This window comes from Scyliorhinus canicula, chromosome 14, assembly GCF_902713615.1.
Source record: "Scyliorhinus canicula chromosome 14, sScyCan1.1, whole genome shotgun sequence".
Taxonomy (NCBI): Eukaryota; Metazoa; Chordata; class Chondrichthyes; order Carcharhiniformes; family Scyliorhinidae; genus Scyliorhinus; species Scyliorhinus canicula.
Window position 1 is genome coordinate 83,405,786 of NC_052159.1, and position 26,403 is coordinate 83,432,188.

Below are 26,403 nucleotides of genomic sequence, written 5' to 3' on the forward strand. Positions count from 1 at the left end.
TTGCAATTCCCAACTCCTTCCCTTCCGATGGTCCCTTTCCAGAGTTGGCAGTCCTGTCCAAACTTGTCATTGAAGTCCAGCTTTCTTAGGAATATAGGCAACTAATCTGCCATTGAGAACAAATGAATCGCTTCACACTTCTTTGCAGTAAGCTTCATCAGCTACTAGTGGCGACACACATCAAACCCCGCCACCAGCCGATGAGGCACCATGATGCAGCGATCTTCCTTGTCGATCAGCAAATCGAGGGAAAGAAACACCTTCCCACCCACTAGGACATCACTAACACTCCACACCTCCACTTAAAATCACGTAAGCATATAACCTCAGGCAATGCAATTTCAACCCTGAAGAAGCTTGGAAGAATGAATGGCCCTCACAGGAAGTCACAAACTAACATCTCGTGAAAGACCCAACAAAAGGTACCTGGTTTCAACCTTCCACAAATCTCATGGGTACCCATAAATCACAGTCGCACAAACCATGGCAGATACCGATACCAGATTTACAAATAGAAAATTAAAAACTCTACGGTGTGAGATTGTGTTACCCAAACAGACCATGGAGTACATAAGGGCTCGATGTCTGACTCAAAATATGAAGGAGGTATAATAGTGATTGTGGCGCTAACAATTATAGTCAAAGACGAGAGACAAGTTCAATCGAGGCTTTATTGCTGTGTGATGCTATTCCCCCGGCTGCAACTGAAGACTAGAGTCTGAGTGACTCACATGCATATTTATACACAAGCTCCCTGTGGGCGGAGCTAGCTGGCAGGGGCTTACCGGGGGAACCTGTATTACAGCTACAGCCATACATCCCCCTACTGCAAGTGTGCATATCTACAGTGGTTATCACCACATTCACCCCCTGTAAAAATTAGTCCCCTGAAATGAAACAAAGGATGAAATATTTACAAAGGGTCCAAACAAAGAAAACCAAGAGTCCATCCGGTCAGCAGGTTACAGGTTGAGCCGAACCAGTGGTCGAATGATCCGCTGTGATCGGCGTAGCTGTGGTGGCGATGTCGGTGCAAGTGCTGGCGGTGTTGGTGCTGGCTGCTGGCGGGATGACTCCGAGAGCGAGCCAAAATCTTCCGTGTCCTCCAGTGTGGGCAGGGAGACGAGGGATGGACCTGGTGGGGACGAATAGGGGGGCGCCGGGGAAAAAGAGGGTGGCGCGGGGGGAAAAAGGGGCGTGAGCATGGGATCGGCACCTGAGGGAGCCAGGTCCCGGAGCGAGACTGTGTCGTGGCAGCCGTCGGGGAATTCCACGTAGGCATACTGAGGGTTGGCGTGGAGAAGGCGTACTTTGTCCACCGAGGGTTCCGCCTTGTTGTCCCGGACATGCCTATGGAGAAGGACTGGGCCCAGAGTCGTGAGCCACGTTCGGAGCGACACCCCGGATGTATACTTCCTAGGGAAGGCAAAAACACGTTCATGGGGTGTACTGTTAGTTACGGTGCACAGTAGTGACCGAATGGAATGGAGCGCGTCCGGGAGGACCTGCTGCCAGCGAGCGGCTGGGAGGTTCCTGGACTGTAGGGCCAGCTGGACGGCCCTCCATACCGTCCCGTTCTCCCTCTCTACCTGCCCGTTTCCCCGGGGGTTGTAGCTGGTCGTCCTGCTGGAGGCGATACCCCTGCTGAACAGGAAATGACGCAGCTAATCACTCATGAACGAGGATCCCCTGTCACTGTGGATGTAGTCGGGGAAACCGAACAGGGCGAAAATGGAATCCAGGGCCTTGATGACGGAGGCAGACGTCATATCCGGGCATGGGATGGCGAAGGGGAACCTAGAAAATTAATCGACCACACTAAGGATGTAGATGTTGCGGTCGGTGGAGGGGAGGAGCCCTTTGAAGTCCACGCTGATGCGTTCAAAGGGGCGGGACGCTTTCACCAGGCGCGTGCGATCTGGCCGGTAGAAGTGCGGCTTGCACTCGGCACAGACCTGGCAGTCTCTGGTGACTGTCCGTACTTCCTCGACGGAGGAGGGCAGATTGCGGGCTTTGATTAGATGGTACGAGCGAGTGACCCCCGGATGGCAAAGGCACGGAGCTGGTTCACTTGTGCGCTGGCACATGTACCTCGGGAGAGGGCGTCTGGGGGCTCGTTGAGCTTGCCGGGGCGATACAAGATCTCGTAGTTAAAGGTGGAGAGCTTGATTCTCTACCGCAAGATTTTGTCATTTTTGATCTTGCCCCGCTGCGTGTTGTTGAACATGAAGGCTACCGACCGTTGGTCAGTGAGGAGAGTTAATCTCCTGCCGGCCAGGTAATGCCTCCAGTGACGCACCGCTTCAACGATTGCCTGGGCCTCCTTTTCAACAGAGGAATGTCGAATTTCGGAGGCGTGGAGGGTGCGTGAAAAGAATGCCACGGGTCTGCCTGCCTGATTCAGCGTGACGGCAAGTGCGACATCTGATGCGTCGCTTTCTACTTGGAAAGGCAGTGTCTCGTCTACTGCGTGCATCCCGGCCCTGGCTATGTCAGATCGAATGCGGGCGAAGACCTGTTGTGCCTCGGCCGAGAGGGGAAAATGTGTGGACTGGATAAGTGGGCGGGCCTTGTCCGCGTATTGTTGGACCCACTGGGCGTAATAAGAAAAGAACCCAAGGCAGCATTTGAGGGCCTTGGGGCAATGGGGGAGTGGAAGAACCATGAGGGGGCGCATGCAGTCGGGGTCGGGTCCCAGTAGTCCATTTTGGGCTACGTAGCCGAGGATGGCTAAGCGGTCTGTGCGGAACACGCATTTCTCATTGTCGTACGTGAGATTAAGGAGAGTTGCAGTGTGGAGGAATTTAGAAAGGTTGGCGTCATGGTCCTGCTGGTCATGGCTGCAGATGGTGATATTGTCGAAGTACGGGAAGGTGGCCTGTAGTCCTTACCGGTCAACCATTCGGTCCATTTCTCGTTGAAATACCGAGACTCCATTCGTGACGCCGAAGGGGACCCTAAGAAATTGGTACAGGCGACCGTCTGCCTCGAAGGCAGTGTAGGGACGGTCCGATTTACGGATTGGGAGCTGGTGGAAGGCGGATTTCAGGTCAATAGTAGAAAAGACGCGGTACTGTGCAATCTGATTGACCATATCAGAAATGCAGGGGAGGGGGTACGCGTCGAGCTGCATGTACCGGTTGATGGTCTGGGTGTAGTCCACGACCATCCTGTGCTTCTCCCCAGTCTTAACAACTACCACCTGGGCTCTCCAAGGGCTGTTGCTGGCCTCGATGATACCCTCCCGAAGCAGCCGCTGGACTTCGAACCTGATGAAGGCCTTGTCCTGGGTGTTGTACCGTCTGCTCCTGGTGGCGACGGGCTTGCAATCTGTGGTCAGATTGACAAAGAGTGAGGGAGGCTCAACCTTGAGGGTCGTGAGGCCGCAAACGGTGAGGGGAGGTAGGGGTCCGCCGAATTTGAGGGTGAGGCTCTGGAGATTGCACTGGAAATCCAGGCCTAGTAAGAGTGACACGCAGAGGTTGGGGAGAATGTACAGACAGAAACGGTCGAATTCCACGCCCTGTACAGTAAGTTTAACCAGGCAGAAACCCCGGATCGGGACAGAGTGGGAACCGGAGGCGAGAGAGATCTGCCGGTTGGCAGGATGGACCGCAAGGGAATAGTGCCTTACCGTGTCCGGGTGGACGAAGCTCCCGGTGCTCCCGGAGTCGATGAGGCAGGAGGTCACGTGGCCGTTGACCAGCACCGATGTGGAAGGGGGTGCCAGGTTGCGAGGACGCGACTGGTCGAGCGTAACGGAGGCGAGTAGTGGGCGATCAGCAGTCGAGTCAGTTGAGTCCGACGAGGAGCGGTAGCGACCCGTGTGCCGTGGCCCCGTCCCGGGAGGACAAAATGGCGGCGTCTGGAGTACCTGTGTGGGAGAAGATGGCGACGGACAAAATGGCGGCGCCCATGGAGCGCACGTTGTGGGGTTGGGACAAAATGGCGGTGCCCATGGAACGCACATGGCGGTGGGGGATGAAGATGGCGGCGCCCATGGAGCGCACAAGGCGGGGGCGGCGAAAGATGGCGGTGCCCACTGATCGCACGTGGGGTTGGGGGAAGCGGACAGCAGGGCCTATTGTGCAATCGGCTGAGGCGAGGGCAACGGGGGCGCGATAGCGGCAACCGTCCGGGACTGACACACCGCTGCAAAGTGACCTTTCTTGCCACAAGCTTTGCAGGTCGCGGTGCAGGCCGGGCAGCATTGGCGGGGATGCTTCTGCTAATCGCAGAAGTAACAGTGGGGACCCCGCAGGGAGTGCGGTGCGGACAGTAGTGCAGGCGTAGTGAGCAGGGGCGGCTGCTGGGGGGCCGGTTGCAGGGTCCACGATGGGTAGGACGGGTGAGCCTGGGGGGGGGGGTGTTTGCGGGGTCCACGAGCGGTAGGACGGGTGGGCCGAGCGGCAAGTGGAGTACATTCGCGCACTACAGGAGGCGGCTGTCATGGAAAGCGCCAGAGTCTTTGTGGCCGCGAGGTCGAGGGCGGCCCCTTCCAGCAGTCGTTGCCGGATGGGGTCCGATGCAATGCCTGTAACAAAGGCATCGCGCATGGGTACGTCAGAGTGTTCCATGGCTGTGAGGGCTCGGCAGTCGCAGTCTCGTACCAGAGGTATAAGGGCCCTCCAGAAGTCCTCAATCGACTCACCCGGCTGCTGGACGCGAGTAGAGAGTTGATGCCTTGCAAACAGGGTGTTCGTCGACTGTGCATAGTTCTCCTTGAGCAGTTCCATAGCTCTGGTGTAGTCAGTCGCATCTCGAATTAGCGGAAAGACACAAGCTAAGTCTCGAGTACAGGAGTTGCTTTTTCTGAGCCTACGTCGGGGAGGGTTCGCTGAAGAGATGTAGGCCTCGAAAACTGCAAGCCAGTGAACGAAGTCTTTCCTGGCGTGAGGCGACTGCGGATCCAGCTGCAGACGGTCAGGCTTGATTCTGATGTCCATGGTGTACGGAAAATCACACAGCAATAAATTGTGGTGCTAACAATTATATTCAAAGACGAGAGACATGTTCAATCGAGGTTTTATTGCTGTGTAATGCTTTTCCTCCGGCTGCAACTGAAGACTAGAGTCTGAGTGACTCACACACATATTTATACACAAGCTCCCTGTGGGCGTAGCTAGCCGGCAGGGGCTTACCGGAGTAACCTGTATTACAGGTACAGCCATACATCCCCCTACTGCAAGTATGCATATCTACAGTGGTTATCACCACAGTGATACACACTACCATCCTGACATCATATCCTAGCTTGATCACCTTGATGTAAAATAAACTTGTTATATCTAGTCATACAAAAGAAGAAACGACTTGTCCATCCATTCCATGTCTTTGTCTGTTTCAAGGTTATTATAATGTGGAGATGCCGGCGTTGGACTGGGGTGAGCACAGTAAGAAGTCTTACAACACCAGGTTAAAGTCCAACAGGTTTGATTCAAACACGAGCTTTCGGAGCGCAGCTCCTTCCTCAGGTGAATTCCTCATTCACCTGAGGAAGGAGCTGCGCTCCGAAAGCTCGTGTTTGAATCAAACCTGTTGGACTTTAACCTGGTGTTGTAAGACTTCTTACTGTGCTCAAGGTTATTACTATACTTTTCAAAGCCTGCAATGCCTTCAAAGATTTATCGAAAATTTTGCAGAGGATGGAGGGGGGGGGGGGGGGGGGGGGAGTGCTGCTCCTGGCCTATCCACAGATTGACATAGGGCTGCCACCCCAACTGCCATCACCAAAAAAATTTATTATTTTTTTTGACATTTTGATATATTAGAGACATTATTCACCCTTTCCCACAGAAAGCTCACTTAACAAGCCAGTCACCCCCATAACGCAAGAAATGGAACACAACAAATGGAACATCAAGCCTGAGCACAGCACTATCCCAGTACCGGGGTGTCCCAGCCAATGAGGATAGGACCAGAAGATCGAGCACAGCAAGATCCCAGTAACGGGGTGTCCCAGCCAATGAGGATAGGACCAGAAGATGGCAGCTCACTGGTACCGAAGACAGATGCACTGAGATTTTTCTGCCTCACTTATAAACAGGCACAGGCCACAGCCTCACCAAAAATTAAGCACTTATGTGGCGATTTAGTGCACATTTTAGCATCTCTTCCTTCCCAGCCTCAATTTTGAGACTGGCAGGAAGTGTCAAGAGCAGCGGTGAAGCCCAGTCAGTCTCCCAGCTTGTACCTCAGGTGGGAAGCGAGGGAAATCTCCCTCAAGTGTCTCTTTCCACCTCATGCACTCCCCCCCCCCCCCCCCCCCCCACTGACTCCCGGGTGCTCCCTACCTCCGGCCTCTCCTTCACTACCCGAACACGCCTCTCCCCCACCGTGTCCCAAATTCTCCGCCCCCCCAAGATTCGGCGGGGGCGGGAATCACGCCGTGCTAGTCGGCAGGCCCCACGCGCCGGTTGGCGGGGCTCCGCGGCGATTCTCTGGCCCGCGATGGGCCGAAGTCCCACCGCTGACAGGCCTCTCCCGCCAGCGTGGTTTAAAACACCTAACTGACCGGCGGAATTGGTGGCACGGCCGGGCTCCGGGATCCTGGGGGGTGGTGCCCCCACGGTGGCCTGGCCTGCGATCGGGGCCCACCGATCGGTGGGCAGGCCTGTGCCATGGGGGCACTCTTTTTCTTCCGCCCCCGCCATGGCCTTCACCATGGCGGAGGCAGAAGAGACCCCCTCCCCTGCGCATGCACCGGTATGACGCCAGCAGCCGCTGACGCTCCGGCGCATGCGCGGACTTACGCCAGCCAACAAAGTCCTTTCGGCCCCGGCTGGCGTGGCGCCAAAGGCCGTCACACCAGCAGATGGAGTGGGAACCACTCCGGCGCAGGCCTAGCCCCTCAATGTGAGGGCTTGGCCCCTAAAGGTGCAGAGAATCCCGCACCTTTGGGGCAACCCGACGCCGGAGTGGTTCACGCCACTCCGACACGCCGGGACCCCCCACCCCGCCGCGTAGGGGAGAATCCCGGCCCAGGTTCTGGACACGGGGATTTAGAATCTGGGGACACTGCCGGCCAATCAGATTGACAGCAACTCTCTGAAGTGGGACCTGCCCAAGTGAGGGATGAAGGTTCTGTCTCTAATCAATGCCATTAATTGGCTGTGGGGCTGCTATGATTGGTAACTGTGTGAGCAGGAAACTCGACCATGCGAAAAATCCTGTCCCAAATAAAGCAATTGTCCTTGCCCGACCTCAGGCAATCTCACTGTACACCTTCCTCCAGTCCAAAAAACGACTCACAATTACTCTCTGTTTACTGTCAATCAGCCAGTTTCATACATCGGTTTTATAATTTATTCATTCTTTCATAGAATGTGGGTGTTACCGACAAGGCCAGAACCGCTGCCCATCCCTAATGGCCTTGAACTGAGTGGCTTGCTGGGCCATTTCAGAGGGAAGTTAAGATATTATTATTGCTGTGGATCTGAAATCACATTGAGGCCCAACCAGGCAGATTTAATTAGTGAACTACATGGGTTTTTGCAACAACTCAATGATAGTTTCATGGTCACCATTAGTGAGTCTAGCTTTTAATTCCAGGTTCTATTTATTGACTTTAAATTTCAGCTGCCATGATGGGATATGAACTGGCATCATTAGAGCATTAGCCTGGGCCTCTGAATTACTAGCCCGGTGACATTACCACTGGGGCACCATCCCCTGATTCACAAGTAAGAATGAGCAGAAACGTGCAACATGGACAGCCATGAAGAATCCAAATCAGGATTCCAGATATTAAATAGCCTGTTCCCTACTTGATTCACGGACAAGATGCTTTACAAAACTGTCTCAAATGCATTCCATGACTCCAAACGACTTTTGCCATTTTGGGTTGTTGAGTATATACAAAGAATTATTGCATTCCATACTCCAATTTATATTCTGTTCAATCTATAATTGATCTTCAGGAATCTATGAACAACTCCCATCCATACTATTTTATATCCTGATTTTCTAGGCAAAGATCCCCGGCGGAATTCTCTTTTCCTGAGACTAAGTGTTGATACTCGGGCAGGATTCGCGGAGTTCTACGACAGTAAATCAGGCACCGTATCTGGACCAATTCAATGACCATTAAGGGGCTAGCACCATGTCCTGTCCATTTCCGCACTCCCCCACACCCTTCCCATTGGACGAGGCCTGGCATTCATTCTCTGCCAGCACGTCGTCTCTCTGCTGCGCAATGTTATGGAGGACATGCCACAATGCGGGTAACCTTCCCAGTGCTATACTGGAGGGCCCCTCCACAGCGGTCCAGGCACCCTGATCCACATCTTCAGGGTGCTGAAGCACTGCTCGATCATGCCCCGGTCGCTGCATGGGCGTCATTGTACCAGGTCTCCACGTCAGTCTGTGGATAGGTGTCACCAGACACAAAGACAGAGGACAGCCCCTGTCACCCAGGAGCTAAGCCTCAGCTGGGAGTGTGCCTCAAAAGAGGCTAGGATTCATTGAATGTGCCAGGATGAAGGCGATGTGTACACTGCCCAGGTATCAGGCGCAGGCGTGCCTGATGTGCATCTGATGGTTACATACCAGTTCATTGGTTTGTGAAGAGCGGCTATCATCTGCAGGTGCTCATAGGGCGACATGCATCCTGGCACATGGGGGCCTTTGTCCCTAGCACCCGTTCCCTGCTGCCAGGGGTACCATCGGTACGCTCCGTGGCCCCCATCCGCCGCTTCTCTGTTGGGGCTACCGTGGGCATTATCCTTGGGCAGGCCGCGTGATGCCCTGCTGGCGGGTGGTGGCCAGTTGGGGGGGGTGGGGTGGTATGGCAGAGGGTGGGTGTAGGCTGGGGTGGTGGGATGGAAACACCCATATGGCCATTGTCACTCAGCAGAGCCAGGGGCCAAGATTGTTGGTCAGTGGAGTGCGCAGCATTGGAGGCCCGTGGCTGGACAATGCCTCAGTCCCATGATGGCCACCCCGGCCCCATGGCTGGCCCCTCATCACCAGCATTCTCCTGATGATCCAGAAAGTGGAGGTGGTGGTGAGGGATCACAAGGAGCAGTTGGTCTCGTTGGTGGCTGACATGAACTAGACGAGATTTAAATTTCTGTGACAAGTTTAGATCGTATCCACCAGGCAAATACAACAACTTCACATCATTAAATGAAATTCAATAGTGTTTCAGACAACCTTTTTTCCTCTTTCAGTTTTTGCCATGTTACATGAGGTCGCCACATTGCTAGGTTTTGATTTGATAAATTTAGAGTACCCAATTATTTTTTTACAATTAACAGGCAATTTAGCGTGGCCAATCCACAGGGAGACACAGGGAGAATGTGTAAACTCCAGACGGACAGTGACCGGGGGCTGGGATCAAACCCGGGTCTTCGGCGGCATGAGACAGCAATGCTTTTTTTTTTTTTTTTATAAATGTTTTTATTCAGTTTTCATATTTTATATTGAACAAATTACAAATTGTTAGGAGAGAAAAAAGAACAAAAAAAAAAAAAAAAAAAGAAAAACAACAAACAAACACGCAAAAATTAACATACATATTTACAGGTAAGCATCTTCGTAGTAGTAACTGCGCCCGCCCCCCCCCCCCCCCCCCAACATGTTTATTTAGTTTGGTTTTGGGCCTTAGCTAGCCATCGAACCCCCGTACCGAACCTGTAGCCCCTCCCGCTACCTTCCCCCGACTATTCTTCCTCTTGTACATTGGCCACAAATAGGTCCCGGAACAGTTGCATGAATGGCTCCCACGTTCTGTGGAAGCCGTCGTCCGACCCTCGGATGGCAAATTTGATTTTCTCCATTTGGAGAGATTCCGAGAGGTCGGACAGCCAGTCCGCAGCTCTGGGCGGTGCTGCTGACCGCCAGCCAAACAGGATTCTACGGCGGGCGATCAGGGAGGCAAAGGCAAGGGCGTCCGCCCTCCTCCCCAGGAATAGATCTGGCTGTTCTGAAACCCCGAAGACCGCCACTATCGGGCATGGCTCCACCCTCACTCCCACCACTTTGGACATAACCTCGAAGAAGGCTGTCCAGTACTCCACGAGTCTGGGGCAAGACCAGAACATGTGGGCGTGGTTGGCCGGGCCTCTTTGGCACCGTTCACATCTGTCTTCCACCTCCGGGAAGAACCTACTCATACGGGTTCTTGTTAAGTGGGCTCTATGTACCACTTTTAGTTGCGTCAGGCTGAGCCTTGCGCACGTGGAGGTGGAGTTGACCCTATGCAGTGCTTCGCTCCAGAGTCCCCACCCTATCTCCATCCCCAGGTCGTCCTCCCATTTCCTTCTTGTTGCGTCCAGTACGGTGTCGTCCCTATCTACCAGTCGGTCATACATGTCACTACAGTTCCCTTTCTCTAGGATACTTGCGTCCAGTAGGTCTTCCAGTAGTGTCTGTCGTGGCGGTTGTGGGTACGTCCTTGTCTCCTTTCGTAGGAAGTTTTTGAGCTGCAGGTACCGTAGCTCGTTCCCCCCAGCTAGCTGAAACTTCTCTGTCAGTTCGTCCAGTGTTGCGATCCTGTCGTCCGTGTATAGGTCCCTGACTGTCAGTGTCCCCCCGTCCTGCCTCCACCTTTTGAAGGTGGCGTCAGTCAGTGCTGGTGTGAACCTATGGTTGTTGCAGATGGGAGCCCTGTTCGACATTTTGGTCAGGCCAAGTTGCTGCCGCAGTTGGTTCCAGGATTGGAGGGTGGCTGTCACCACTGGGCTGCTGGAGTGTTTTTTGGGTGGGGATGGGAGTGCTGCCGTGGCGAGGGCCCGGAGGGAGGTTCCCATGCAGGAGGCCTCCTCCGCACGCACCCACTCAGCCTCTGGCTCCTGGATCCATCCCCTTACTCGCTCGGCTGTTGCTGCCCAGTGGTAGAATTGTAGATTCGGGAGGGCTAGCCCTCCCCTGGTTTTTGTTTTTTGTAAGACCTTCTTTGGGATCCTAGCATTTTTACCCCCCCATACGAACGCCATGATGAGTTTGTCCAGCGCTTTGAAAAAGGCCTTGGGGATGTAGATCGGAATGGATCTAAACAGGAAGAGGAACCTGGGCAGTACGTTCATTTTGATCGTCTGAACTCTCCCCGCGAGGGAGAGCGGGAGTGTGTTCCATCTTTGCAGGTCCTTTTTAACTTCCTCCGTCAGGCTGGTGAGGTTCCATTTGTGGATCCCTTTCCAGTCATGGGCTATTTGGATCCCCAGGTAGCGGAATTTATGTCGGGCTTGATTGAACGGCAGCCCCTTTAGTGCTGCCCCCCCCCCCCCTTGCGGGTGTACTGGGAAGATCTCACTTTTGCTCATGTTGAGTTTGTAGCCCGAGAAGGCTCCAAACTCTTTCAGGAGCGCGATGATTCCGTCCATGCTGCTTTGTGGGTCCGAGATATAGAGGAGCAGATCATCCGCATAGAGTGAGACTCTGTGCTCTCTACCTCCCCTTCGGATCCCCCTCCAATTTTTTGCTGCCCTGAGCGCGATTGCTAGCGGTTCAATTGCTAGTGCGAACAGCAGCGGGGACAGTGGGCATCCTTGTCTGGTGCCCCTGTGCAGCTGGAAGTATTGGGAGTTGGTATTGTTGGTCTGTACACTCGCCATGGGTGCGTTGTACAGGAGCTTTACCCAAGCGGTGAACCCTGTTCCAAGCCCGAACCGCTCCAGTACCTCTATGAGGTATTTCCACTCGACTCTGTCGAAGGCCTTTTCTGCGTCCAGGGAGACGATCACCTCTTGTGTTCTCTCCCCGGAGGGGGTCATTATCACGTTCAGCAGGCGCCTGATGTTCGCGGTAAGCTGTCTACCTTTGACAAAGCCCGTCTGGTCCTCTGTGACCACCTCAGGTACACAGTCTTCTAGCCTCTTGGCTAGGATTTTGGCCAGTATTTTGGCGTCTGCATTCAGCAGAGATATGGGTCTGTATGACCCACATTCCGTTGGGTCTTTGTCTTTCTTAGGTATCAGCGAGATTGAGGCCTGTGCTAACGTGGGTGGCAATGTGCCCCTAGCTAGCGAGTCTGTGAACATCTCCCGCAGGTGCGGGGCCAGCGCTGTCGCAAATTTTTTGTAGAAGTCCGCCGGGAATCCGTCCGGTCCCGGCGCCTTCCCCGCCTGCATGGAGCTAATGCTGTCCATGATCTCTCCCAGTGCTAGTGGTGCTTCCAGATCCCGTTTTCTGCCCTCTCCCACAACTGGTATGTCCAGTCCGTCAAGAAACCGGTTCATCCCAGCCTTCCCCGTTGGGGGCTCTGAGGTGTACAGCTCTTGGTAGAAGGCCTTGAAGGTTTTGTTAATCCTCTCTGGTTCTGTTTCCAACGTGCCTCTGGTATCTCTGATTTGCGCAATTTCTCTGCTGGCTGCCTGCTTTCTCAGCTGGTGGGCCAGCAGGCGGCTGGCTTTGTCTCCGTGTTCGTATAGGGCCCCGCGTGCCTGGCGGAGTTGGTGTACTGCTTTCCTGGTGGAGAGCAGGTCGAAGTTCCTTTGTAATTCTTTCCTCTCCGCCAGGAGTTCTACGGTCGGGGCCTCGGAGTATTTATGGTCTACCTCCAGTATGGAGTCGACCAGCTTCTGCCTAGCCACCCTTTCCTCCCTATCTCTTTGCGCTTTGTAGGCTATGATTTCCCCTCTTAGTACGGCCTTAAGCGCTTCCCAGAACGTGGAGGGTGAGACCTCCCCGTTTTGGTTGATCTCAGTGTACTCCGCTATGGCCCGCGCTATCCTTTCGCTGAAGGCCTTGTCAGCTAGTAAGGCACCGTCCAACCTCCATTTGGGGCGCTGGGCCCTTCCCGTCTCTAGCCGCACATCCATGTAGTGTGGGGCGTGGTCTGATATCACAATTGCGGAGTATTCCACCTTGTCTATCTCTGGAAGCACCGTTTTCCCCACCACAAAGAAGTCAATTCTGGTGTACACGTTGTGTACTGGGGAGAAGAAAGAGAATTCTTTCTCCCCCGGGTGGGCGAATCTCCAGGGGTCTACTGCTCCCATCTGCTCCATATAGTGACTGAGTTCCCTTGCCATGTTTGAGGTTTTCCCCGTTCTGGGGTTTGATCTGTCCGTCGTTGGGTCCTGTACACAGTTGAAGTCCCCCCCCATGATTAGTCGGTGCGTCGCTATGTCCGGGATTTCTGCCATGGTCTTTTGGATGAAGCTCGTGTCGTCCCAGTTGGGCGCATACACGTTAACTAGGACTACCGGCGCCCCATCCAGGGCCCCGCTGACCATGACATACCGTCCCCCTGGGTCCGTAACCGTCTTTGTCGCCCTAAACATTGTCCTCTTGCCAATCAGGATCGCCACCCCCCTGGCCCTTGCCCCATAACAGGAATGATAGGTTTGTCCCACCCAGCCCTTTCTTACCCGCAGTTGGTCCTGCTCCCTCAAGTGCGTCTCTTGGAGGAAGACTATGTCGGCCCTCATGTTTCTAAGGTGGGTGAGGACTCTAGATCTCTTCACTGGGCCATTAAGTCCCCTTACGTTCCAGGTGACTATTCTGGTGGGGGGCTTCTGCCCCCTTGCTCCTGTGGGGTTAACCATATTTGTCCGGTGGACGCGCCCCTGCCCTCTGGGGTTTCCCTTTGTTAGGGGGCCGTCCAGGATGTCCACTATCACTGCTCTCCCCATGCGGTCGGGTCCCTGCGCTCCGGGGTTCCCCCTTGTCCCGGGGACACCCGCCATGGCCGTCCACTGTGTGTCCGCCACGCGGGTAGCCCCCTGCACTCCGGGGGGCCCCTTCACCCACAGACCGTACTGGGTGGGTGTTTGCAGCAGTTCCCTGTTTCGAGCCCTTGTCTGTGGCACTTTGTGGCCCTATTCCCTTTCTGGCCTCTTTTGTCCCTTCGTCCCTGCATTTCCCCTCCCTGGTCTCTCGCCCCCCGAGTGCCCCCCCCCCCCGCTCTATCCCTTTCGGGGATACCCCTGTGTACCCCTCCATTGCCCCTCTCTCCCCCATTCCTGTCCCCATTTGCTCTCCCACCTTTGATGGGTGATCCCCCCCCTCCCCTGCCTGGCGCCTTCCCCCCTGTTGGGGGTGCGCTGCGGCCCTGCTCTGTTGCGCGCCCCCTTCGCTAGCTTTCCTGCTAGCACGGTGGCTCCCCGCTCGGAGGTTGCTGTCCCCCTTCCCCTCATGAGACAGCAATGCTAACCACTGCACCACCGTGCCATCCCGCCACAATGCTTGTTGATCATCTTCATAGCAACTATCATTTCCTTGAATTTGGTAGGTGATTTTACAGCCAGAAGGCTGGGGACCAGCAGCGATACATGCTGGCTTGCCTGCACCAGTGACTGGGTTTGTTCATAGCCAACAACAAGTCCTGGAGTGGGACTAATGGTGGGATGGCACATCTCAGACAGCAATTTTTGGATTTCACACGTTTAATCACACATGCACCGTCACTTGAAGCTGTATATATTTGCACATCAATAGCAGAGAACCCTATTAGCCTTAGTTTTATTTTTGTCAGAAAATGAAGGACAATAATGCCCATCAGTAAGTTTCATATACAAATGCCTAATTCAGAAAATATTTAAAAAGATATGAGGGCAATCAGTATGTTTGCACAAAGTTTGCCAAATGGAATTTCTATCCTGATACATTTATAAGTTATGATGCATATTATCCATTCATAATTTACCCAGGATCTACAAATGCACTTTCCGGAGAAAACAAAGGCAGAGAATATATAGGCTGCCCCACAGAGTAGTAACACAGGAAAGAATTGAGATGATGTTAAAATGTACAAGGGTGAAGATCAAACTGTTTATCAAGCTCACTACATGTTAATTATCAGTTGTAACCATAGCAACTCACACCTAATAACCGCTGCTATGCTTTCTTTACCACTAGTACCACAAACAATGCATGCAATACATAGCTAACACAACTTAGCATGGTGGTTGTCAAGATCCCATCTGTCTCCATAGCAACATTTCATAGGTTCAGAAACAGAAAAGGACCACTATAACAGAACAAAGCTCCACCAGTAAAATATATTTTTTTAAATCACTAAATTAGGAACATAGATGCATCAAGAGAGTAGACAGAAGAAATTATTTAATAATTGGAAAAGATTTGAAAGGGATGTTCAAACTCATGAGGGATCTGACAGAGTAAATGAAGGAGAAACTTATCCCACTGATATAAGAATTGAGAACCAAAGGGCACTGATTGAAGATAAATGGCAAAAGAACCAATAGCAACATAAATCTTTTTAACACAGCCTGTGGTTAGGTTCTGGAATGTACCGCCTGAGAAGGTGGTGGAGGCAGATTCAATTGTGGCTTCCAAAATGGAACTGGATAAAAGCCTGAAGACAAGAAAAATAGGAGGGCCACAAGAAAAGTGCTATGGAGTGACACGATCTAAGGGCGCGATTCTCCCGACTCACGAAAATCCGGAGAATAGCGGGCGTCGCAAATTTTTACGGCGACGCTGGTCCGACGCCCTCCCACTATTCTCCGAACCCCGCACAAACTCCGAGTCGCCATTCCCGCCAAACGCCTCTATTACGCCTCCGACACGACCAGAATCGCTACTTATTGCCCCCCCCCCGCTATTCACCGGCCCGGATGGGCCGAAGTCCCGACTTAATCGCGTACTGTTTACACTGCGTCAAACACACCTGCTTTTTAAGTTCGTCAACCAGTCGTGCTGGCTGACGACTGCTTCCAGGAGGTTAGCGCACCGCTCAGCGCACCGCTCGAGTCTGGCCACAATGGGGAAGGCATCCCTGAGAACGGGAGGGGGGGGGTCCAGAGCGGGGGGGAGTGGGGGAGACGGAGGGGGGAGTGGGGGAGATGGAGGAGGGAGTGGGGGAGATGGAGGGGGGGAGTGGGGGAGACAGAGGGGGGAGTGGGGGAGATGGAGGGGGGAGTGGGGGAGACGGAGGGGGGAGTGGGGGAGATGGAGGGGGGAGTGGGGGAGACGGAGGGGGGGAATGGGGGAGATGGAGGGGGGGAGTGGGGGGGTGTTAGGGAGAGAGTGAGCGAGTGAGCCGTCCAAACCCGTAACAAAATGTCTGCCACCATGCCATGGCGTGCCGGTCACGAGGACACGGCCGCTGGCTGCCCTGTGGCTTACGGCCACAGGCCACTGACGCACCCGTGAGGAGGCCATAGTTTACTGGCCGTTGGATGCAGAAAGTGACCAGGGGTTAGGCTGCCCGCGTGTCAGCAGCGCGTCCAGGCCACCGGGACACACAGGTATCCCGTGGCTGGCGGCTGCCGAGTTGTCGACTAACCTCCGTCTAACATGTCCCGTTTCTCTGCCCCCACCACCCTTCTGTAGGTTAGCACGATGTATGGGAACAGAACGGCTATGTTCTGCGCAGTGGTTGGGGCCGCTGCACTGCATTTGGCGATGCAGCAGCATCCACAGCCACAACCCGCAGTGGATGCAGGGCCAGCTGCAGCAGCAGAGGGAAGGGCCGAGGAGTTGCCAGTCGTCGAGCAGCATGGTGAGGAGGAGGAGGAGGAAGAGGAGAGAGTGAGGGTGCAGCCACGGCGCCAGAGGCGACGACCAAGGCCGAGGGTGTACCGTGTCCGGGTCTCTTTCCTAACAATGACGGACATCACCTGCAGGAGGAGACTCCGGCAGCGTAGGCGGACAGTGATACATATCTGTCACCTCGTGGCGCACCTCGCCCCACATGGAACGGGGGGAGGACACGCGATCCCGGTTGCCATCAAGGTGACGGTCGCTCTTAACTTCTATGCTACCGGCTCCTTCCAGTCTCCGAGCGGCGACGTCTCCGGGATCTCCCAGTCATCGGTGCACAGGTGCATTCGGGATGTGACCGATGCCCTGTATGCCATCGCTGGCATCTACATCACCTTTCCCGAGGACCAAGCAAGTCAAGACTCACGAGCTCGTGGATTTGCCAGAGTGGCCGGGATACCGAGGGTGCAGGGGGCAATCGATTGTGTTCACGTCCCCATGCGCCCGCCTGCAGGGGACAGGGACGTGTTCACAAACAGGAGGGGGACATACTCCATGAATATCCAAGTGGTATGCAATCCCCACATGAGGATCATGAATGTCTGTGCAAGGTTCCCAGGGAGTGTGCATGACTCCTACATACTGGCGCAGTCGTTCATCCCTGCAATGTTTGAGGGACGTCCCCCCCGGCTGAGGGGCTGGTTGCTAGGCGACAGGGGTTATCCGCTGAGGTCTTGGCTGATGACGCCTATACGGAGGCCTCAGACCAATGCGGAAACCCGATACAACGAGGCCCATGCAGCAAACAGGGGTGTGGTGGGGCGCTGCCTTGGCCTCCTGAAGATGAGATTCAGGTGCCTGGACTGCTCCGGAGGGGCCCTGCAGTACCAGGCTGAAAGGGTCGCTCGCATTGTTGTGGTCTGCTGGGCGCTGCACAACATCGCGATGCAGAGGGGAGATGACCTGCTGCATGAGGCGGAGGGAGAAGCCAGTGGCAGTGGTGCCAGCACAGAGGAGGAGGAGGAGGAGGAGGAGGAGGAGGAGGAGAGGGAGGAGGAGGAGGAGGAGGCTGGCGGAGTGGTGGGCGCAGCACGCAGACACGACCCAGGTGCTGGTGATGTCCAGGAGGCGGCACGACGGACCCGGCGAGGATGGCGGGCACGCTCCGCCTTGGTGGCAGCACGGTTCACGCGTCGCATGTGACGTCCCCGCTGAACACAAAACCACCACCTGCATCGCTAGTCGTGCAGAGGGTCAACACACAACTGCCACCACCACAGTCCCCCCGCCCCCCCCCCCCCCCCCCCCACCCCCTCTCAGTGTACAGTGCTCCACTTCGACATCACCCTTACCACTGGGTCCAGACGGTATGGCACAACATTGATGGCTGTGTCAGCGGGTGTGATCAGTGCCATGTGGAATGATGACAGCCCGCTTTGCGAAGAGCTGTGAGCTCAGAATCATTAGAGAGAGTCTGACCCATGGCAATAGCTGAACCATCCACCTTGGTGGCCGCTGAGTTCGTCATGGACACTCCATCACGTGCCCGCGTGGGCTAGCTGTGGGAGGGGGTGGGGGGAGGGGCAGGGACTGCACACCCGGCACCGAAGTTTCACCGCTCATCAACCCCAGCGACACTCGGTCACCATCACGATTCCTGTGGCTGTGGAACAATCACACGGTATTACAAGTAAGGTGGAACAGTGCGTTTAATGTTAACAATAATTTACAGGTGCCCTAGCCCCTACAACTAAACTGTGCCCTTCACCCGTGCCAACTTACTCAGTGTCTATCTTTGTTGCCTTACGGGCCCTACCACTACGTCTAAGTGATTCCCCAGATGATACAGCGGGAGTGGAGGAGGACTGCTGCGAATCGCCCCCTTCGATTCGTTTCTCCTTCGGCAAGCGTTTCCTGGGGCGACCCGGCCTTGATGGGCCAGGCTGCTCTGCGGGCGTCTCGGGTGACGTTGTGCCACCCTGCTCTGCCTGCTGCCCACCCGATGCACCAGGGATGGGACGGGGGGAGGCCGAGAATTCCGGGACGTCCCGTGATGGAGTTAATGGGACGGGCCCCGAAACCTCCTCCTCCCTCGGGGAGCCCGGTGGCCCCCGAGCCTCACTTTGGGACAGAGGTGCAAGCGGGGAGGTGCCCCGTCGTGCCCCCGACACCTGGCGATGCCAGTCCTGGAGGCCTGCAACGGTATCGACCAGGATCCGAAGGTTTGCAGACACGGAGTCCAGGGAGTTAGACATTCCCGCCAGGGACTGTGCGACCTCAACCTGTGAGTGCACGACACCATCCAGCACATGTGTCAGGCGGTTGATGCTCTCGGCGACTGACTGCTGCGACTGGGCCATGACCTGGTGAGACTGGGCCAAGGCCTGCAGGGCGCTGGCAATGTCGTTTTGCCTCTGGCACATTGCTGCCTGTGAGAGGGCAACCCTGTACAGGGCCGAGGATGACGCGTGCACATTAACCTCAACGCCTTGCATAACCTGACCCATCGCAGAAACCGTTTCACCTATTGCCTCCACCGCGGATGCCACCCGTGCGGTGTCGGCCTGGGTCTCTGCCATGAGCGGCACCACTCCCTGCTCGTGGACGCGGTTCGACTCTTCTAACAGCGTCTGCAGAGTCTGGAAGACAGCCCTCAACCCGTCATTGTTTTCCTGGGTTTCTTGGGGCATCGGCTGTGCGGGTGGGTTGAGAAACTCCAGGAACTCCGAAAACGTCTGGGAGCCAGCTGCATGCTGGGCCTGGTCTGGCCTCCGCGAGTCCGGGCCCTCGGTTGCTCCGACCTCCACCTGCTGTACCTGCTCAGCTGTGATGTGCGAACCAGACTGTGACCTAGGAGACTCATCACTAAATAGGCCCGCCGGGGTGAGTGTCTGTGGGATGATGGATGGTGTGGGAGATAGCAGTGCCGCAAGCCCGAGGTTGTCGCAATTTAGCGCCTCCTCTATGGTGTGGGGCCACTCAGAGTCCGGAGGGTTATCGCTGGCCATTTCTGTGGCTTGTGGTATCGCCACCCTCCGGGCGTCCTGCTCCGCAGATTGGGTTGGGGAGGATGGGACTCCCCGCTGATCAGGCACCCTCTGTCGTTCGTCCCCAGGTGAGGTGGGGGCAGAAGCCTGTGTCCGTCTGCATCCAGACGGCCCTGGTCGTTCGGCATCACGTCCTAGGGAAGAGAATGAGACGGGTTATTTAGATTTGCTCGGCAGGCTGCTGGACGGTCCCAGTGGGCAGCGTGTGAAGGGACAGAGGATGGGGGAGGTGTCCAAGTGGGCAGGGTGTGTGAAGGGACAGAATATGGGGGAGGTGTCCAAGTGGGCAGAGTGTGTGAAGGGACAGAGGATGGGGGAGGTGTCCAAGTGGGCAGGGTGTGTGAAGGGACAGAGGATGGGGGAGGGGTGAGTGTTTGTCAGGGAGGGTTGTCTCACTTGCTGCAGATCCGCCAACCTCGCATAGCGCGACTTCCCGGGTGCCAGACCCCTCCACAAGGTCCAGTGCCCTCAGCTCAAATGTGGTGAGGGGGTGCAGGTTGGGCGAACCCCCTCCAGTCTTGTGCCGCTCACGGGTGTTGTGAGCGGACTTGGCCTGTTGGGGGAGGGGACATAGGTATATCGTTACAATACGGCAGGTATCTGCAGTCCGTTCAGATACTGGCACAGTTTGGGGGTGAAGTTGTCATAAGACCATTGCATCTCTCCACGGAGGCCAGAGCGCTGGGTCTGTGACAACTTTGTGGACCACCCTCAAATAATTCTGCCCCAATCCCCCCCCCCCCCCCCCCCCCGGTGCCAGTGGGGCAGGTGGGTGATTAAGTTAAGGGGGGAGGGATGGTTGTGACCAGGGGGCACCCTCTTGGCACTTACCCTGGCAGCCCTGGTGAGGTCGTGCAGCTTTTTCCTCCATTGCTCTGCAGAGCGAGGGGTCTGCCCCACAGCACTAACGGCAGCAGCCACCTCACGCCAGGCCTGTCGTACCACGCCGGAAGGTTGGCGATGCCCTCTACGCGGGCAGATGATGCCCCTCCTCTGCTCGACGGCATCGAGCAGCGCCTCCACATCAGCCTCAACAAACCGAGGGGCAGCTCTCCTGGGCTCCGACATCATGGTCGACAGATTCTGTGCTCGCCCGCGCCTTTTTACGGCGTTGGGCGGCGTCACGTGGGCATGTTCATGTCGTCGCTGCGTTCCGTCGTAATGGCGCACGTAATTGACGCGGCCGCGTTCCTAGCCCATTTCCCGGAAGTGAATACGTCGGGAAATGGACCCTTCCCGACCGTCGTGAAACGCGGCCGTTTTCCCACCGATTTCGCGGTTTTTCGTCAGTCGGGAGAATCGCGCCCTAAGTTGCTCTCACAGAGAGCCAGCATAGACACGATGAGGTGAATAGCCTCCTTCTCTGCTGTAACCATTGTCTGATTCGATGGTCCAGATCTTCCGAGCAGCAGCAATACTCATTGGATTATTTGCCTCTGCGATTGAACATTTCCCTGACCAAATGCTGCTGCCCATTACTACTAGGGTCTTCTCAGGTCCAGTTTCCATGGAAATGCACATTGGAAAACCCCTTCAGAGCAGAGTAGAGTCGAGGAAAGACAGGACATGCCCCCTTTTACAGCGCTAGCTGCCGTACGATAAGTTTAAAGATTAGTGAAAGAATGTTAGTGAATGACTGAATGAATGGGTGATTGGATGAATTGGTGAATAAGTAGGTGGGTCGGGTCGTAGGTGGGCAGGTGCGTGAGGTGGATAAGTGGGTAGGCGAGTGAGGTGGTCAGGTCGTGAGCTGGGCAGATGGACAAGTGTTTAAATGGTTAGGAGGTAAGTGGGTGGGGGTGGCTAAGTGGGTGCTGGGTACAGAATAGGTGGGTGGGGTGGGTAAGAGGGTGCTGGGTAAGTGGGTAGGGGGTAGTTGGGTGAGTCAGTGGGTGACGGGAAAGTGAATGAGGTGAGTAAGTGGTTGGGGAGTTTAGGTGGGTGACCATAGAATTCCTGCAATACAGAAGGAGATCATTCGGCCCATTGAGTCTGCACCCACCCTCTGGAAGAGCCCGCTACCTAGACTCACACCCCCGGAATTTAACCTGGACTCCTGGTGCTGTGAGGCAGAAGTGCTAACTACTGCGCCACCATACCACCCACGATGGGTGAGTAGGTAATCGGATCTGAGGTGTAGTCAGGTAGTCGGGTCTGGTAATCCGGTAAGGATAACCGGATAGGGCAGTCAAGTTAGGTCGTGTGGGGTGGTGTCGGGTGCTCGGGATAGTCAGGTCAGAGAGCTGGTAAGGCAATCAGGTGGAAGATAGGTGAGCAGAGAGTCAGGTGATTGGGAGGTAGTCAGGTCTGGTCGAATGGGATAGTTGGGTGGTCTGGAGGGTAGTCAGATTGGGTGGAGGACAATCAGGTGGTCAGCAGGCGGGGGGGGGGGGGGGGGGTTTGTCGGGTTTGGTCGGGGGAGATAGTTGAGTAGTTAGAGGGTCAGAGGCGTAGTCAACGGATCAGGGGCGCGATTGTCTGGGTCAGTTGTAGAGCTATCCAGGTGTTAGGCTCGGTATTAATGCCACAGATATTGTGATATGGTAAAGTTGCCATAGTCCCAGATGACTGTAGGCTGCTTTCCCCTTTGAGGGTGGTGATCTAACCCGAGGATCACCACACCTCAGGCAAGGGGCAAGGTTGAGAAGGAGGGGCTTCATGCATATGGTGGGGGTCGGTTTAGCTCACTTGGCTCGACAGCTGGTTCATGATGCAGAGCAATGCCAGCAGCGTGGGTTCAATACCCGTACTGGCGGGGGTTATTCATCAGTGCCCACCTTCTCAACCTTGCCAATCGCCTTTGGTGTGGTGATCCTTAGGTTGAATCACAATCAGCTCTCCCCCTGAAAAAGGGGAAAGCAACCAATGGTCACCTGGGATATGGCGACTTTACCTATCTATTCTGATATGGGAAGAGATCTCCAAATCAACTTACGTCACTGATCTTGACATACACACATCTACAGTATTTACACAGGAAGTTTAAACCACTGATTGCCAGTTTTACTCTGCCCAGATTGCTCTGTAATTCTAACAACAGTGCAATCAGATGGCCAGAATCATGGCGACTCTGGCAATTGTTACCCTGGTTTTTACAGAGATTTACTTTGTGCTTTTCATAGTAGTTTTTAAAAATCTTTCGGCATTGCTTGCTCGGCCAGCATTCATTGCCCATCCCTATTTGCCCTCGAGAAGGTGGTGGTGAGCTGCCTTCTGGAACCACTGCATGCCAGGAATAAAACTAGCATAACTCTGAGTAAAAAAGCTGACTTGTTAAAACACTCCAGAACCCACAGCAATGCCCACCTTCCTCAGAGCAATGTTTAACCCTGTCCTAGCAATGCTCACACCCTCCCACCCTACCTTGGCAATGTTTACCTCCTCTGCTAGACAGTGTTCATACTCTCATCGCTCTCCACTGGATGGTGTTCACGCCATCACCCCTCTGGATAGTGTTCGACTCCTGACAAACCCCTTCCTTCTCTTGACTCACATTCTGGATTCTCTGGCTCCTGTCCACCAATGTTGGTAGGGTCAATATTATCAGGGAGAGGAGTGGGTTGAGCATTTTCATGGGTTGAGAGAGGGGAGTCAGGAATATTCAGGAACGTAAAGAAAGAAATTGAAAACTAAGTGGCTTGAAGCAACACTGGGCACCAGTTTGGCTTGGACTGAATTGATCACATGATTAGAGAAAAGTTGGATAAGGTCTTATCACATCCAGAACTGCATAATAGTCCAGAGAAATTACAGCTTGTCCAGGAAGGGTTGCATGTAATTATTCGTGGTGACTTCCGAATGCGATTATGGAATGAGTGGTCGTACTCAGGGCAGCTCCGGCTCGAAGGCATTGACTTGAGCACTTTTTACCCGAAAACGGTGGAATTTTGATGGGAAAGGGTAGCTGAAGGTGTGGAGGAGAAGTTCCTCCTCTCTCCCGGGAGTGGCAATCTACTGGCTATCAGACCTAGCAGAAAAAGGTGAAAAACCTGGCCAAGGAACTGGAAGAGACCTGTGGTGCAGCAACAATTGAAAAGATGGCAATGGCAGAAGGGTTGTGGCATGCTGGAAAATCCCAGATGGAGCAGTTGAAGGTGCTCATCAGAGAAGAGTTCCACCAGCAAAGAAAGGAGACGCAGGAAGAACGATCGAAAGCCATCTAAGGAGCGGTAGCACCCATGAAGGGCTCGGTGGAGAGAGTCAAGGAGTGCTCGGAGGCACAAGGATCGCAGATCCAGGAGATGGAGAGGGTGATGGCATTGGAGGCGGAGGTGGAGCTCCTGGGAGACTTTTGCAAGTTGCTAAGGGCAAAGGTAAAGAGCAGGAGAACAGATCTTGAAGGCAGAAACTGCGTATTGCTGGCCTGCCTGAAGGTGTGGAAGGCACGAGTGCCACGAGATACAACTCGTTGATGCTGGCAGGGCTGGTGGCAGAGGGGGTATTGGACAAGGCCCCAGAGGTGGATAGAACCCACAGGTCTCTAAGACAGAAGCCAAGAGCGGGGGAGCTGCCGTGGGTGGTGATTGTTTGTGGAGAAGGAGAAGATCCTGCAGTGGGCCAGGGAGCAGCATGGGAGGGGAACAAGGAACGAATCAGGACACTAGAGTGGAGCTGGCGAAGTGGTGTACTAGGTTCAACAGGACCAGGGTAGCTCTTTATCGAAGGCAGATGGAATTTGGGGTGCTATAACCGGTGAAACTGTGAATGACTTTTGAAGGCCGGGAATATTATTTCGAAATCCCAGAGGAGGCCAATGACTTTATTAGAGATCATAAACTGGGGGAGAACTGAATGTTGATGGGAGACGGATGGTGTTTTTTTTTCTCGGGTGTGGCGATTATATTGTTGCAATTATTTGTTAAGAGGAATGAGTTCTTAAGGGGGCAACTATCGTCCCCTCCCCCGGTAGGGGAAGATGGCGGACACAAGAGGGGAATGGAGGCGCAAGTCTCAGGTAAGGTTCATACTATGGAACATATGGAGGCTGAACGGGCCAGTGAAGAGGTCCCGGGTCTTTGCACACCTGAGGAGCTTGAAAGCGAGGGTGGTCTTCCTACAGGAGACACATCTCCGGGTGAAGGATCAGGTTAGGTTGAGAAAGGGATGGGTGGGTCAGGTATTTCACTCGGGTTTTATTCAAAGTCACGGGGGGGGGGGGGGGGGGGGGGGGGGGGGTGGCCATCCTGTTGAGTAAGAAGACGGGGTTTATAAGTGCCAATGAAGTGAAGGATCCGGGGGGAGTTACGTGATAGTGAGGGGTGTTGGAGGTGTAGCCACCTGGGGTGACCACTGCCCAAACACAAAATGGAAGATTGCAAAGAATGCAGGGAAAATGGACAGGTTGTAAAAAGCACGCAGCTTGCAGAGTGCTTGTATATTTGGACTGCTACAGAAACCAGTTTGGCTGTTGCTGAAACCAGACAGTGCTATGAAAAGAAACAGTGAGCATATTAATGAGGCGATACCGGGCGATCCCCAGGCACAAAAGACACAAATCGATACATTGGATGGAAGGCCAGACTTTTCGGCGCCAAAGAAGCCCAAAACAATGAACCCCAAGAACCGCCCCAGTGATCGAGCAACTGCCCCGCTATTGGGGAATTCAAATCAATCGATTGGGAAGAGACCCAATCGATTACAAGAGTATAGAGGGTCCGCCCAGGTGGGCGCAAGACCCTGAGAGGAGTATAAAGCAGAGACCCCTACCCCAGCTCGCTCTCTCTACCAGCCTCTCCTCGACTAGCTCTCTGTCAGCCTCTCATTGACCAGCTAGCTCTCCCAGCAGAACACCGTTGCAGCAGAAGAACCTTGAGGATGAGAGGTCTGGAAAAACAGCTGCCAGCAAGTAAGTGTCACAACGCACGCTACGGGAATAGACACTCCTGCCCCTTTAGACCATAACCACTGGAAGCCTGTGGACCTTGGACAAAGCTAGAAGCCGTTGTTCCCTGATCCGGCAGTCCCCTTATCCAGATAAGTATTTGGCCTAGTAGTGGTAGGATTAGCCTAGTCTTATAGTTATATGCATGATTAGTAGATTATTGTAATATAATAAACGTGTCTTGTTTGAACTTACTAATTGGTGTATGGTTTTATTGCTTTGGACTTGACCTTGAAACTTGTGGTGGTATCTTAACGATACCTGGCGACTCCAAAGCTAACGAACGAAACAGAGCCAAATTGCACGTTAAGCACACTCACCCAGAACGAGCAACAGAGGGGATGCCGGTGGTGCTAGTGAATATATATGCATCGAATTGGGATGACGTGGGGTTTGTGCGGGGGTTGCTAGGAGGAATTCCAGACCCGGACACGCATCAGTTGGGAGGGGACTTTAATGCGTGCTGGAACCGACGGTGGACAGGTCAAGTCCCAGGTCAATGGGAAGGCTGAGGAGGTGAAGGAGCTGGGAGGGTTTATGGAAAAGATGGGTATTGTGGACTTGTGGAGGTTAAGAACCCAGAGGAGAGGGAGTACTTCTTCTTCTTGCCTGTGTACAAAGTATATTCCAGAACTGACTTTTTAGTGGTGAGCAGAGAGGTGTTGGTGGGGGTGGTGGGGGCAGAGTCTGCAGGAATCATGATTTATGACCACGCACCGCACTGGCTGGAGGTTTGGTTTTGTTCGAGGCAGGAATAGAGGCCGGAATGGAGGATAGACTCGGGGCATTTAGGGAGTACTATGAGAAATTGTATAGGGCCGATTGGATATGGGGCGGTTTCTGGACGGGCTGCCATTCCCACGGCTCGATGAGGAAAGGAGGCAGGCATTGGAGGAGCCATTAGGGCTGAGATAGGTGATTGAAAGCATAAAAGTGATGAAGTCAGGGAAGGCTCCGGGACCGGACAGTTACCTGGCGATGTTCCATAAGGAGTTTGAGACAGATTTGGCACCACATTTATTGGGGGCATTTAAGGTGGCACTGAAGAAGAGGGGAGCTGCCGGAGTAACTGACACAGGCAAT

The 26,403-nt window shown here is 54.4% G+C and overlaps 1 protein-coding gene and 1 pseudogene across 3 annotated transcripts in view; both read right to left on the reverse strand.

The window, feature by feature from the left end:
* dlg2 (discs, large homolog 2 (Drosophila)) overlaps nucleotides 1-26,403 on the reverse strand; it is a 1,378,721-nt gene that overhangs the window by 1,078,934 nt on the left and 273,384 nt on the right. The window lies entirely within an intron of this gene.
* On the reverse strand, nucleotides 5,952-6,077 carry LOC119977931 (annotated as a pseudogene).